Here is a 13,910-nt window from a genome sequence, read left to right as displayed (position 1 = left end):
ATACGGAGCTTGAAGGGCCGTGTTTCTGGAAAGTCTTCAGACTCGCCAGAAACACAAGTTATGAAGCAGCGGTCACAAAGACCGCTGCTCCATAACCTGTCCGTCTACTCTGAGCAGGCAGACAGACATCACCGGAAATCAACCCGATCGAGTATGATCGAGTTGATTGACACCCCCCTGCTGGCGGCCGATTGGACTGCAATGCTGAATACGGCGAACGTATTGCTCGCCGTATTCAGCGAGGTCTGGCGGACCTGATCCACATTGTCGGATCAGGTCCATCAGACCTTGATAAATAGAGGCCATTAACATAAAAGCATTGAAACTGGATGTCCAATTTACATCTGTCTGAATATAAGTGGTTAAAAGACAAAAGACACTGTGTCTCTTAAAAGATACTTAGTGTTCATTCAACGGTACAGATTACACAGCGGTATAGATCACACAGTTGTGCCCAGCGGCACTGTTTAGATATCCAAATGTCTTTGTATTTATGTGGCCTCCGCAGTATTGCCTCTTAAGCCTTAGGCTTACCTTTTGTCAAACTTCGTCCGAGATTTCAGCTCTCTGCTCTTTGATTATACTGTTGAGAGCTCTCTGTCAGTTTTTAGTGGTGTCTGACCTCAGTGGGCGGGGTTATGTCACCATGTGACTCGGCATTTCGGCTGCAGTCTCCGTTAGTGCTATTCAGCCTTCTTGAATCTTTGCTCTGCCTAAGTATTCAGTGTAGACCTCTCGGCTCTTGTTAGGCTGTTATATCCATATGTGGTAGCTGTATTTAATCCAAGATTTCAGCTGTACTTGTTTAAGGATGAGGTTCCTGGGGTCCTCTGTCTCCTCCTTTCCGACAGTGCTGACAACTTAGATGCCTCTGCTGAGTGCAGAATCTAAGTTGTCAGCACTGTCGGAAAGGAGGAGACAGGGGACCCCAGGAACCTCACCCTTAAACAACCACATCTGAAAAACTTGGATTAAATACAGCTACCGCATACAGATATAACAGCCTAACAAGAGCCGAGAGGTCTACACTGAATACTTAGGCAGAGCAAAGATTCAAGAAGGCTGAATAGCACTAACGGAGACTACAGCCGAAATGCCGAGTCACATGGTGACATAACCCCGCCCACTGAGGTCGGAAGCCACTAAAAACTGACAGAGAGCTCTCAACAGTATAATCAAAGAGCAGAGAGCTGAAATCTCGGACGAAGTTTGACAAAAGGTAAGCCTAAGGCTTAAGAGGCAATACTTCGGAGGCCACATAGATACAAAGACATTTGGATATCTAAACAGTGCCGCTGAGCACAACTGTGTGATCTATACTGCTGTGTAATCTGTACCACTGAATGAACACTAAGTATCTTATAAGAGACACAGTTGGCTAGATTATGAGTCTTGTGTTAGGCTTAAAAAGCAGCGTTGGCTGGTCCCAACGCTGCTATTTAACGCCCGCTGGTATTACGAGTCTTGAAGGTACAGGTGTACCGCTCACTTTTTTGGCCAGACTTGGAAATACCGCAAATCCACTTACGTCAATTGCTTATCCTATATTTTCAATGGGACTTGCATAGCGCCGGTATTACGAGTCTGCCAAAAAGGGAGCGGTAGACCCTCTCCTGTCAAGACTGGTACCGCATTTTAAAGTCAGTAGTTAAGAGTTTTACACTGCAATGCTGTAGCATAAAACTCTTAACTAAAGTGCAAAAAAGTACACTAACACCCATAAACTATCTATTAACCACTAAACCGAGCCCCCCCCCCCCCCCCCACATAGTAAACACTAAAATAAATTTTTTAACCCCTAATCTGCCGAACCGGACATCACTGCCACTATAATAAATATATTAACCCCTAAACCACCTTACTCCCACCTCACAAACATTAGTTAAATATTATTAACCCCTAATCTGCTGTCCCTAACATCGCCGACACCTACCTACATTTATTAACCCCTAATCTTTTAAAATTTTAGAAAATAATAAATAAATTACAAAATTTTTTAACTAATTAAACCTAATCTAATCCCCCTAACAAAAAAATGCCCCCCCAAAATAAAAAAGCCCTGCCCTACACTAAAATTACAAATAGTCCTTAAAAGGGCCTTTTGCGGGGCATTGCCCCAAAGTAATCAGCACTTTTACAGGGAGTTCAGAATTATTAGGCAAATGAGTATTTTGACCACATCATCCTCTTTATGCATGTTGTCTTACTCCAAGCTGTATAGGCTCGAAAGCCTACTACCAATTAAGCATATTAGGTGATGTGCATCTCTGTAATGAGAAGGGGTGTGGTCTAATGACATCAACACCGTATATCAGGTGTGCATAATTATTAGGCAACTTCCTTTCCTTTGGCAAAATGGGTCAAAAGAAGGACTTGACATGCTCAGAGAAGTCAAAAATAGTGAGATATCTTGCAGAGGGATGCAGCACTCTTAAAATTGCAAAGCTTCTGAAGCGTGATCATCGAACAATCAAGCGTTTCATTCAAAATAGTCAACAGGGTCGCAAGAAGCGTGTGGAAAAACCAAGGTGCAAAATAACTGCCCATGAACTGAGAAAAGTCAAGCGTGCAGCTGCCAAGATGCCACTTGCCACCAGTTTGGCCATATTTCAGAGCTGCAACATCACTGGACTGCCCAAAAGCACAAGGTGTGCAATACTCAGAGACATGGCCAAGGTAAGAAAGGCTGAAAGATGACCACCACTGAACAAGACACACAAGCTGAAACGTCAAGAAATATCTCAAGACTGATTTTTCTAAGGTTTTATGGACTGATGAAATGAGAGTGAGTCTTGATGGGCCAGATGGATGGGCCAGTGGCTGGATTGGTAAAGGGCAGAGAGCTCCAGTCCGATTCAGACGCCAGCAAGGTGGAGGTGGAGTACTGGTTTGGGCTGGTATCATCAAAGATGAGCTTGTGGGGCCTTTTCGGGTTGAGGATGGAGTCAAGCTCAACTCCAAGTCCTACTGCCAGTTTCAGGAAGACTCCTTCTTCAAGCAGTGGTACAGGAAGAAGTCTGCATCCTTCAAGAAAAACATGATTTTCATGCAGGACAATGCTCCATCACACGCGTCCAAGTACTCCACAGCGTGGCTGGCAAGAAAGGGTATAAAAGAAGAAAATCTAATGACATGGCCTCCTTGTTCACCTGATCTGAACCCCATTGAGAACCTGTGGTCCATCATCAAATGTGAGATTTACAAGGAGGGAAAACAGTACACCTCTCTGAACAGTGTCTGGGAGGCTGTGGTTGCTGCTGCACGCAATGTTGATGGTGAACAGATCAAAACACTGACAGAATCCATGGATGGCAGGCTTTTGAGTGTCCTTGCAAAGAAAGGTGGCTATATTGGTCACTGATTTGTTTTTGTTTTGTTTTTGAATGTCAGAAATGTATATTTGTGAATGTTGAGATGTTATATTGGTTTCACTGGTAAAAATAAATAATTGAAATGGGTATATATTTGTTTTTTGTTAAGTTGCCTAATAATTATGCACAGTAATAGTCACCTGCACACACAGATATCCCCCTAAAATAGCTATAACTAAAAACAAACTAAAAACTACTTCCAAAACTATTCAGCTTTGATATTAATGAGTTTTTTGGGTTCATTGAGAACATGGTTGTTGTTCAATAATAAAATTAATCCTCAAAAATACAACTTGCCTAATAATTCTGCACTCCCTGTAGCTGTAAAAAAAACTACAAATCCCCCCAACATTAAAACCCACCACCCACACAACCAACCCTACTGTAAAACCCACCCAATACCCCCTTAAAAAAACCTAACACTAACCCCTTGAAGATCACCTTACCGGGAGAAGTCTTCACCCAACTAGGCCGAAGTCCTCAATGAATCCGGCAGAAGTGGTCCTCCAGACGGGCAGAAGTGATCCTCCAGACGGCATCTTCTATTTTCATCCATCCGGCGCGGAGCGGGTCCATCTTCAAGACATCCGACGCAGAGCATCCTCTTCTTTCCACCGCGACTGAAGAATGAAGGTTCCTTTAAGTCACGTCATCCAAGATGGCGTCCCTTAGATTCTGATTGGCTGATAGAACTCTATCAGCCAATCGGAACTAAGGTAGGAAAAATCCTATTGGCTGATACAATCAGCCAATAGGATTGAACTTCAATCTTATTGGCTGATCCAATCAGCCAATAGGATTGAGCTGGCATTCTATTGGCTGTTCCAATCAGCCAACAGAATGCCAGCTCAATCCTATTGGCTGATTGTATCAGCCAATAGGATTTTTTATACCTTAATTCCAATTGGCTGATAGAATTCTATCAGCCAATCGAAATCTAAGGGATGCCATCTTGGATGACGTCACTTAAAGGAACCTTCATTCTTCAGTCGCCGTGGAAAGAAGAGGATTCTCTGCGTCGGATGTCTTGAAGATGCCGTCTGGAGGACCACTTCTGCCCATTTGGAGGACCACTTCTGCTGAATTTGTTGAGGACTTCAGCCCGGTTGGGTGAAGACTTCTCCTGGAAAGGTGATCTTCAAGGGGTTAGTGTTAGGTTTTTTAAGGGGGTATTGGGTGGGTTTTAGAGTAGGGGTGGTTGGTTGTGTGGGTGGTGGGTTTTAATGTTTGGGGGGATTTGTAATTTTTTTTACAGGTAAAATTGCTGATTACTTTGGGGCAATGCCCCGCAAAAGGCCCTTTTAAGGGGTATTTGTAATTTATTGTAGGGTAGGGCTTTTTTTATTTTGGGGGAGCTTTTTTATTTTGTTAGGGGGATTAGATTAGTAACATAGTAACATAGTAGATAAGGTTGAAAAAAAAGACTGAAGTCCATCGAGTTCAACCTATACAAATCTAAAATACTTACAAAAAGCTCCAGTTAAGCTTAAATAACCCCATTAAAATGTGACCCATTTAATACTAGCAATCATATCCATGAATTTTGTTTGTATACAGAAACTTATCCAGACTATTTTTAAATGTATCTATGGTATTGGCATTCACTACCTCCTTTGGTAATGAGTTCCACAATTTTATTGCTCTCACAGTGAAAAAACGTTTCCGTTGCAGGAGATTAAATTTCCTTTCCTCCAACCTTAAATTATGACCTCTTGTCAGAAACAATTTTCTTGGAATAAACAGAGCTTCTGCCATCTCTGTATATGGGCCTTGAATATATTTATATAAAGTAATCATGTCACCTCTCAAGCGCCTTTTTTCTAAAGAAAACAGACCCAGTTTGGCTAGCCTCTCCTCATAAGTTAATTTCTCCAATCCCCTTATTAGCTTTGTGGCCCTTCTCTGAACTTTTTCTAGTTCTGCAATATCTTTTTTAGCAATTGGTCCCCAGAACTGCACTCCAAACTCAAGGTGAGGTCTTACCAGGGCTTTATATAATGACAGAATTATGCTTTCCTCCCTTGAATCAATGCCTCTTTTAATACATGCTAGTATCTTATTAGCCTTTGAAGCCGCTGCCCTGCATTGTGCACCCATCTTTAGCTTGTTATCTATTACTACTCCCAAATCCCTTTCCTCCTGTGTTTGGCTAAGTCTTGTCCCATTTAAAAAATACGTAGCCTGCTTATTTTTACTTCCAAAATGTAGAACCTTGCATTTTTCCGTATTAAATCTCATTTTCCATTCACTTGCCCATAGTTCTAATTTTAGCAAATCCCTTTGTAAAGACAGTTCGTCCTGCTCTGACCTTATGACCTTACTTAACTTAGTATCATCTGCAAAAATAGAGATGTCGCTATTTAATCCTTGCTCCAAGTCATTTATAAAAATATTAAAAAGAACAGGGCCCAGTACTGATCCCTGGGGGACGCCACTGATTACCTTGGTCCAATCTGAGTATGATCCATTTACTACTACTCGTTGCTCCCTATCTTTTATCCAGTTATTTATCCATGAGCTAACATTTTCAGCTATTCCCAGTCCCTTAATTTTGTGCATTAATCTCTCATGTGGCACTGTATCAAATGCCTTTGCAAAATCTAAGTATATCACATCCACTGATTGCCCTTTATCTATATTTTTACTTACTTCCTCGTAGAATCTAATTAGATTAGTTTGACATGATCTATTTCTCCTAAAGCCATGCTGATTAGAACTCATAATCTTGTTTACCCGAATATGCTCATCAATATAATCCCTTATAATCCCTTCAAATATCTTCCCCACTATTGATGTCAGACTAACTGGTCTATAGCTTCCTGGATCATCCCTGCTTCCCTTTTTGAAGAGTGGCACCACATCAGCTTTACGCCAATCCTGGGGTACCATGCCTGAGGATAATGAGTCTTGAAAAATTAAGAGTAAAGGTTTGTCTATAACAGTGCTAAGTTCCCTTAACACCCTTGGGTGTATTCCATCTGGGCCTGGAGTTTTATTTACCTTAATATTTTCCAGTTTTTTCCTGATATCCTCTAAACAAAACCCAGTTAGTGGTATGGACTGGCATGTTCTATTATGTTCAAAAGTATCATTCAATGGTTCCTCTCTTGTGTATACTGAAGAAAAAAACTGGTTTAGTACCTCAGCCTTCTCCCTGTCATTATTTATCATGCTACCCTCCACGCATTTTAATGTACCTATATTATCCTTCTTAGATTTTTTGCTATTTATGTACTTAAAGAACCTTTTAGGGTTAGACTTAGAATCCTTAGCAATTAATTTTTCATTTTCAATTTTGGCTAATTTGACTGCTTTTTTGCATGCTTTGTTACATTCCTTATAAATATTGTATGCTGAGTCTGTACTATTTTCTTTAAATAATTTAAATGCCCTACGTTTTTTCCTAATTTCTCTTAACACATTTTTATTTAGCCATAAAGGCTTTGTTTTTTTATTTTTACTTTTATAACCATATGGTATGTGTTGATATGTATATTTATTTAACACATTTTTAAATATTATCCATTTATTCTCTGTATTTTTATTAGAAAATACATTGTCCCAATTTATATTATTTAATGATTTCCTTAAATCGTTGAATTTTGCTTTCTTGAAATTAAAAGTCTTAGTTAAGCCTTTAAAACACTGCATTTGAAAATAGGTGTAATTAGTTTAAAAATCTTGTAATTTGTTTATTATTTTCTGTAATTTAGTGTTTGTTTGTTTTTTGTACTTTAGATAATTTTATTTAATTGTATTTAATTGTATTTAGTTTAGGGAATTAATTTAATTATGGTGTAGTGTTAGGTGTTATTGTAACTTAGGTTAGGTTTTATTTTACAGGTACTTTTGTATTTATTTTAGGTAGGTAGTTTATTAAATAGTTAATAACTATTTGTAACTATTCTACCTAGTTAAAATAAATACAAACTTGCCTGTAAAATAAAAATAAACCCTAAACTAGATACAATGTAATTATTAGTTATATTGTAGCTAGTTTAGGGTTTATTTTATAGGTAAGTATTTAGTTTTAAATAGGAATAATTTAGTTAATGATAATAATTTTATTTATATTTATTTACATTATATTTAAGTTAGGGAGTGTTAGGGTTAGGGTTAGACTTAGGTTTAGGGGTTAATAAATTTAGAATAGTGGCAGCGACGTTGGGGAGGGCAGATTAGGGGTTAAGAAGTGTAGGTATGTTGCGGCGATATTGGGGAAAGCAGATTAGGGGTTAATAAATATAATGTAAGTGTCGGCGATGTTGGGGCATCAGATTAGGGGTTCATAAGTATAATGTAGGTGTTAGTGTTGTCCGGAGCGTCATATTAGGGGTTAATAATATAATGTAGGTGTCGACGATGTCGGGGGCGGCAGATTAGGGGTTAATAAGTGTAAGATTAGGGGTATTTAGACTCAGGGTTCATGTTAGGGTGTTAGGTGTAGACATAAATTTGATTTCCCCATAGGAATCAATGGGGCTGCATTAAGGAACTTTACGCTGCTTTTTGGCAGGAGTTAGACTTTTTTTCAGCCGGCTCTCCCCGTTGATTCCTATGGGGAAATCGTTCACAAGCACGTTACACCAGCTCACCACTAACATAAGCAGCGCTGGTATTGGAGTGCAGTAAGGAGTAAAATTTTGTTCGACGCTGCTGGTGCAATGCTGAATATGGCGAGCATATTGCTCGCCGTATTCAGCGAGGTCTGTCGGACCTGATCCGCAGTGTCGGATCAGGTCCGACAGACCTTGATAAATAGAGGTCAAGGCAAGTACTCTTGTAATACTGTGTTTTATGTATATCATTGTATCCTTTTGCAAGTGCTGCTGTAACACTGTGTCTTATGTGTTTACTTGGTTCCCACTTTCATAATAATGCTCAATATCTTCAAAGTACTTTTTGCTACCTCTTGTCTCTATAACAAACTACATTATTCAATTACGCCTTCTCCCTCTCCACCTGCACTGTTCATTAGCCCATCTCTCTTAAACTCACCTTAATTTACTTTACCTATTCCTAAACACTCTCTCTCCCCCTTGCACTTCAGCCCAAAAACAGTCTCACTACTGCAAATCTGCTTCTCATCTCATGTCACTCTCCCTCTTGCTCATACTAGCTGCTGGCGACATCCCCCCTAATCCTGGTCCCTCACAACCTCCTAGCCTTTTCACATCCCTGTGTGCCTTTCAATAGACTTCATAAACAAAACTATGAACTCTCACTCTGTTTGCAACAAGCTCACTTCTATCCATGATCTCTTTATCTCCAACTCTCTTAACCTTCTGGCTCTTACAGAAACCTGGCTCTCTGCTTCAGACACAGCATCCACTGCTGCACTGTCACATGGGGGTCTCCATTTCAGCCACACTCCTAGGTCTGGCAATAGACAAGGAGGTGGTGTTGGTATTTTACCTTTTTCTTGTTGCACCTTTCAACAAATACAGCCCTTCTCATCACTCACATTCTTTTCATTTGAAGCACACTTGATTTGGTTATTCTCTCCCCTCTCTATATGTGTTGCAGTCATATACCACCCCTGGCTCCCCAACTCAATTCGTAGATCACTTTGCTGCCTGGCTTCCTTATTTCCTTTCCTCAGACACCCCTGCCCTCATTCTTGGTGACTTTAACATCCCTCTTGACAATCCCACTGCCTCCTCTGCAAAACAACTTCTTCAACTCACTTCCTCTTCTGGCCTGTCACAATGGACGGACTCTCCTACTCACAAAGATGGTCATTCCCTTTACCTGATTTTCACCTATCGATGCACTATCTCAAATTTAACAAACTCCCCTTTTCCTCTCTCTGACCACCATCTCCTAACTTGCAACATCACTTCCTTACCTACAACTCCCCTCCTTCTACCCCTAACACCAAACTTCACAGAAGCACTAAGTCACTAGATCTGCAAAAGCTTGCTAGCTCTATCAAACCTCTCATCTCATCCATCACCTCCTTTTCCTGCCCTGACCAATCTATCTGCCACTGCTGTGCGACACTGGAGGAAATATTGGGAGTTCAGATTACTTTCTTCACTACAAGTTCACCCTGAACTCCTACTACTCTGCCCTTAATCTTTATAAGCAACAATACTTCTCTAATCTCATCTATACTCTTTCCTCTAACCCAAAATGTCTGTTCTCCACGTTCAATACTCTTCTCCACCCACCCCCACCTCCTAATACAACTATCAGCTCAAGATTTTGCCAGCCACTTCAAAAATAAATTGACTCCATCAGAAGTGAAATCAGCTTTCAACATACTACCAACATACTACCAATCTCCCACCCCCTCAAAAGCTCACAATCATCCAAATCCCAAATATCAAAAAATGCAGCTCTTTTGTCCCTGTTAACAAGGATGAAGTTTCTGCCCTTATACTGTCCTCCCACCTCACTACCTGTCCCCTCGACCCCATCCCCTCACAGCTACTCCCCTCCCTCTCTTCTACCCTCATCCTCATACTCACACACATTTTCAACCTCTCCCTCAGCACTGGTATATTTCCCTCATCTCTAAAACATGCACTGGTCACACCTATCCTCAAAAACCTTCCCTTGATCCAACCTCCCCATCCAACTACCGCCCTATTTCCCTACTCCCTCTTGCCTCAAAGCTCCTAGAAAAGCTAGTATATGCACGTCTATCCCATTTCCTTACACTAAACTCTCTTCTTGACCCACTGCAATCTGGATTTCGTCCCCATCACTCTACAGAGACAGCAATTGTATAGGTTAACAATGACCTACTTACAGCAAAATCCAAAGGCCACTTCTCTCTGCTTATCCTCCTTGACCTGTCTGCAGCCTTTGACACTGTTGACCACCCTCTTCTGCTCCAAACCCTCCAATCTTTTGTTATCTGTGACACAGCTCTCTTGTGTTTCTCCTTCTATCTGTCTAACCGTACATTTAGTGTAGCCTTCTCTGGAGCATCCTCTGCCCTGTTACCACTTTCTGTTGGGGTACCTCAAGGCTACCTCAAGGCTCTTTCCTCGGTCCCCTTCTCTTTTCAATCTAAATGTCATCATTAGGTTCCTTAATAAAGTCCCATGGGTTTCAATATCATTTGTATGCAGATGACACCCAAATCTACCTCTCTGCACCAGACCTACCTCCTTCCTTACTAACCCGTGTCACTAACTGTCTTTCTCATATCTCATCTTGGATGTCCTCTCACTACCTTAAGCTAAATCTCTCCAAAACTGAACTCCTTATTTTCCCCCCTTCTTCCAATGTCTCCTGCTCAAAATTTCTATAACTGTTGATAATTCCATCATTACTCCTACCCTGCATGCCCGATGTCTTGGGGTTACACTTGACTCAGATCTTTCCTTCACTTCTCAAATTCAGTCCTTGGCTAAAGCCTGCCGCTTCCACCTTAAAAACATCGCTAAAATTAGACATTTCCTTGCACAAGATACAACTAAGATTTCAATCCACTCTTTCATCCTTTCCCGCCTCGACTACTGCAACTCCATCCTCTCTGGTCTAAATAGCTGCCGCATAGCTCCTTTACAATCCATTATGAATGCCTCTGCCAGGCTCATCTTCCTTACTCGTCGATCTTCATCTGCTGTGCCTCTCTGCCAATACCTTCACTGGCTTCCTCTTGCCTCTAGGATTAAACACAAAATCCTCACTCTGACATACAAAGCTCTCAACTGCACTGCTTCCCCCTACATTTCAGAACTTTTCTCCAGATACTCTCCCTCCTGTCCCCTTCGATCAGCTCAGGATCTCCTCCTCTCTTGTTACTTCCTCACATTCCCGTCTACAGGACTTCTACAGACTGGCCCCCATCTTGTGGAACTCCCTGCCTCGCTCCACAAGACTCTCCCCTAGTTTTAACAGCTTCAAGCGCTCCCTAAAAACTCTACTATTTAGGGATGCTTACAACCAACACTAACCTTTCCTAACTCCATTGCTTTCCCCTTGAACCCCTTAGAATGTAAGCCTATGAGCCCAGCTGTTTGCAGATCGCCTTCATAAGAGCCGACTACAACAGTGAAACTCTCAGCAGGGCCCTCTACTCACTTGATCCCTGCAAAAGCTATCCTTTATATATAAATCCAGGAGGGTCTTTATTGAGACTAAGTAAGGTGAAACACCAATACTGAGTCTGGAGATCCACTACAAACACCACAGTAGCCATACTGTCACCACAATCAGTAAGGGCTGAGTAGATTGAGGTGTGCATATGTGTGGGTGCACCTTCAGTTTAAAGGGATATAAACACCTGTTGCTTTTGTTTTAAAGTTGTATTTGCCCCTCATGCCTTAGAGAGACTAAAAGACAAATTCTGCAAACTAGTTTTTATTCAGACTACTGCAGAGTATTACATGATTTCTACTTATCACATTGATGTTATTTGTAAATATTAAAAAAAGCATTGCAGTTTTACCCTTATTCCCCCAGGTAAATTTGTAAAAAAAAAAAAAATGCATTACAATAGTCAATGGGTACTGCTTGTATTTAATGCATATAATGAGGGATGGAAATTTCCACTAGTCGGCTTGTCTTTGTTTAAAACTTCAGAGGACTAGTTAGAAATTAGGCACCTTCCTGAGTTAAAAAGAGCATGCAATTAAAAAATAAAAATCTCTTCAATTGACGTCTGTAAACAAATTTACTTTGCCCTTTTAGTATTCTTTGTTGAAGAACATATCTTGATGTGTCTTGAGCACTGCCGAGCACAGCAGTGTTTGAAATAATATATAACATTTTATTCAGCACACTTCACAGCTTCATTACAACTCATATACTTGGAGATGTTGGGCAAGATTGCATGTGCGGCGTTGCCGCAAAAGCCGGCGTTGCCGTTTTTTAATTGGGTATTGCTGTCACATATACAGTGTCGCATATAAATGCAGCGCGTATATTTCAACCGTAGCCCGCAAAGCTAACATAGAACCGCATCGCATATTCACATATTCAGTGCAAGGACAAGGCAAAAATTTTGAAATTTTAATCCATTTTCACCTCGCCACACATAGGCAGGCACAGCAACCCTTATGCTGAAAATGTGAGCACCCTAACTCCCTGAAAATATTAACTAACACCTAATGCATGTGCAAAATCTACCTGTCAACCGCAATTCCCCACCGCAATAACTAATAAAGTATATTAACCCCTAATCCACCAAACCCCCACATCACAATCTACCTATTAACCCTATTAAGTCTATTTCTAGATCACTTTGAAGCTTGGCTGCCTTATTTCCTTTCCTCAGATACCCCTACCCTCATTCTTGGCGACTTCAAACCCCCTGTTGATAATCCTACTGCCTTCTCTGCAAAACAGCTTCTGCAACTCATTTCCTCTTTCGGCCAGTCAAAATGGACTGACTCTCCCACTTACAAAGATGGTCACTCCCTTGATCTGATTTTCAGCTATCAATGCTCTATCTCAAACTTCACAAAATCCCCTTTTCCTCTTTCTGACCATCAACTCCTCACTTGTAACATCACTTCCCTCCCTGCAACTCTCCCTCCTTCTACCCCTCACACCAAACTTCACAGAAGTATCAAGTAAGTCGATCAGCAACAGCTTGCTAGCTCTCTCGCAACTCTCCTCTCTTCCATCCCCTTCTTTTCCTGCCCTGATGAATCTATCTTCCACTACAACTCCACCCGTACTTCAGTCCTTGACACACTGGCCTCACCTACCATAGCTCAGAAATCATACACTCATCCACAGCCCTGGCATACTATTCAGACATGGTACCTATGCAGATGTTCCCATACTGCTGAGCGACACTGGAGGAAATCTCAGAGTTCAGCTTACTTTCTTCACTATAAGTTCATCTTAAATTCTTACTATTCTGCCCTTAATCTATATAAACAACATTACTTCTCTACTCTTATCTCTACTTTTTCTTCAAGCCCAAAGCGTCTGTTCTCCACATTCTATACTCTTTTCCGCCAACCCCCACCTCCCACTAAAACTTCCCTCTGAGCTCAAGATTTTGCCAGCTACTTCAACAACAAAATCGACTCTATCGGAAATTAAATCATCTTGCAACATGCTACCGGTCTCCCACCCCCCTAAAAGTTCACAATTATCCAAAACCCACATAGCTAAAAATTTAGCTCTTTTGCCCCTGTTACAGAGCAAGAAGTTTCTTTCCTCTCACCTCACTACTTGTCTCCTTGATCTCATCCCCTCACAGCTACTCCCATCCCTCTCTTCCACCCTTACCCCTATACTCACACACCTCTTCAATCTCTCCGTCAGCACTGGTATATTTCCCTCATCTATTAAACATGCACTGGTCACACCTATCCTCCAAAAACCTTCTCTCGATCCAACCTCCCCTTCAACTACCACCCTATTTCCCTACTCCCTCTTGCCTTAAAGCTTCTTGAAAAGCTAGTATATGCATGTCTATACCATTTCCTTACAGTAAACTCCCTCCTTGACCCACTGCAATCTGGATTTCACCCCCTACACTCCATAGAGGCAGCAATTGTTAAGTTTACCAATGACCTACTTACAGCAAAATCCAAAAGCCACTTCTCTCTACTTATCCTCCTT

Source organism: Bombina bombina, chromosome 5, assembly GCF_027579735.1.
Source record: "Bombina bombina isolate aBomBom1 chromosome 5, aBomBom1.pri, whole genome shotgun sequence".
Classification (NCBI taxonomy): Eukaryota; Metazoa; Chordata; class Amphibia; order Anura; family Bombinatoridae; genus Bombina; species Bombina bombina.
Note: the sequence above shows the minus strand (reverse complement) of the source record.